At 42.1% G+C, this 2216-nt stretch overlaps 1 long non-coding RNA gene across 1 annotated transcript in view; it reads left to right on the forward strand.

Annotated features, from left to right (window-relative positions):
* The first annotated feature begins 1042 nt into the window (after positions 1 to 1042).
* The window catches only part of LOC104862146, a 44682-nt gene continuing 43508 nt past the window's right edge, over positions 1043 to 2216 (forward strand). The window contains exon 1 of the long non-coding RNA XR_780209.2: positions 1043 to 1664. This is a non-coding gene — a long non-coding RNA (uncharacterized LOC104862146). The remainder of the gene's footprint in view (positions 1665 to 2216) is intronic.

Here is a 2216-nt window from a genome sequence, read left to right on the forward strand (position 1 = left end):
TCCTTTCTGCGCGTGCTCCTCCCCTGGGGGAAGGGAGGTGGAGAGAACAGCTGGGGCAGCCACACTCAGGACCAGCTCCTCCCTGAACCCCAAATCCCTGCTGTCTGCCAGTCAATCTGTCATATCCCACTGACTAAAGTTCTTTGTTCACGAGGATTTTTTCCCTCAGGACTTCTGTGCTTTGTCCTTCAGTCTAGTTTGTTCTGGAGACCCTCAGTCCAGCAGAAATATCTGAATATACATTGGTTTCAAAGGCTCTGCCAGAGCTCCTGCTCCTTTAGGTACATCAGAAGATATGACTGACCCTTGTCAGTGACAGTTAAGAACTTTCCCAGTGTTCTGTGAGACAGTTAGAGGGCTCTGCCCACAGCATTGAAGCTGACCTATGGGTCAAATATCAGAAGCCCTGTGGGGTGGTTCTTGGCTCTGGCCTGGATAAAACGTCCTTTTAAGGATGTGAAGAAACTATATATTATTTTTATTTCAAAGCATGTATTCAATCGTTCTTTTTGTCATTTTCACATAAAGTCCTAACAAAATTTTTCTCAGTATTTTTCAGTGTCTGCCCTTGGAATGAATGGATCTCAAGGTTATATTCTCTGAGTTTACTGGCCCAAATGGATCTCATGCTTTAAGAACCCAACTCTTGTAGAGATGAGGCCCATTTCTCCAAGGAGTGGATTGTGTGACATGGAGGTGGGGGGAGAGGATGGGCACAGAAAAGGTAGCTTAACTGAGGAGCAGTCAGGAGCCCAGGCAAAGTGGCCCAAGTCCAGCCAAAAAACACAGGCCATAAAAAAATGTAATTTAAAAAAACTCAATACTAACTGTTAACATTTTCCTCATCATAGAATATTTTCTTTACTTCTGCTTTTATGAAGATATACTATAAAAGAATACAGAAAACTATGAATACAATTTAAATAATATTATTGAGCAGGCAATTATGTAACCTAAATGTGTGTTTTGTATCAAGGCAGAATCTCATCCTTGACTAATGTGAAGCCTACAGGACACTTAGTGGGAAAGGGTTTCTAGACTGGGCAGGGGGAAGGCAGGAGACTAGGGCATGACAGTGCAATTGGGTCTCAGCCAATCATGGCTGGACAACTGGGTGTGACCTGTCAGCCACGGAGAGCTGTCACATCTTGACCTAGATGCTTGCACAGAGTAGCTTCAGAGTCTGTGGGAAGACCCAGATCTGATGTCAAATGAAGATATAAAAGATGGTGGCCCTTGTACTTCCTTGCCACTGCTCCCTTGTTCTTGCAGCAGCAAGTTATGCCTGCAGGATGTATCTTCTCTTTTGTATTTCTTCTTTTTCTTTCATTTTCCTCAACGTTAAACTGTTATGTTCATTAGTTGTCTCCTTCCAATTGTTTGAATAAGGCCAGAGCCTGGAAACACTAGATACCACACCAACTATCAACAATGAGTGCTATGTGTCTGGAGTGAACAGAGAGAGGGAAGGTCGTAGGCTGTCATGTGATCGTTCTGGTGTGCACTGTATTTGAGGCCTGCACCGACAGGTGCCAGCTAAGGCACAATTCCAGGAGCTGGGGCCCAACCAGCATGGCTGACCTCTCACCCTGGCCTCTCAGCCTTCTGACTGATTGAACACCCTGTAATCTCATTAACCCTACTTTCTCCATCTATAAAAGAAGGTAACAGAATGAACTCTTCCTGTTTCATACGATTATTGTGAAGATGAACACTGTAATTTACTTCAGCTCTTTGAAGACTCAAATAGTATTATATCTACATTTTATTGTTCATTCTTTTCCTTGTCATGTAATGTAGTTTCTTAATTTTGTAGGAAGGTGACTTTTAAAATCTGATGACTGAAATGAATTGTCTTGGACAATTAGAATATGTTTGGAAAATTATGTTAATTTCTCAAAACATCTGGTGGCCTGAGGGGTAGCTGTGAGAACTAGAACAGCTGTCAAGATGGAAATCTGGCTTTGAACTTCTCCACCTACCACAAACACACCTCATCCCTGCCTTAGAAAGGGCTGTATTTGTTTTTTCACACTGGAATTTATTTCTTTTAAAAAAATACAGGGAACACTAGATCCTTAGTTTTGCTATCAAAGGGCTGTTTGGACTCACGTCTCCATAGTCTCTGCCTTTGACTGAAGGGAGAATGATCCCAGTTTACTTTTGGTAGATATTTTGTTAGATTTGACACACTCCTTAGTTTTACTCCCAATTTT

This window comes from Fukomys damarensis, unplaced genomic scaffold (assembly GCF_012274545.1).
Source record: "Fukomys damarensis isolate Sample0158 unplaced genomic scaffold, DMR_v1.0_HiC HiC_scaffold_38, whole genome shotgun sequence".
Lineage (NCBI taxonomy): Eukaryota > Metazoa > Chordata > Mammalia > Rodentia > Bathyergidae > Fukomys > Fukomys damarensis.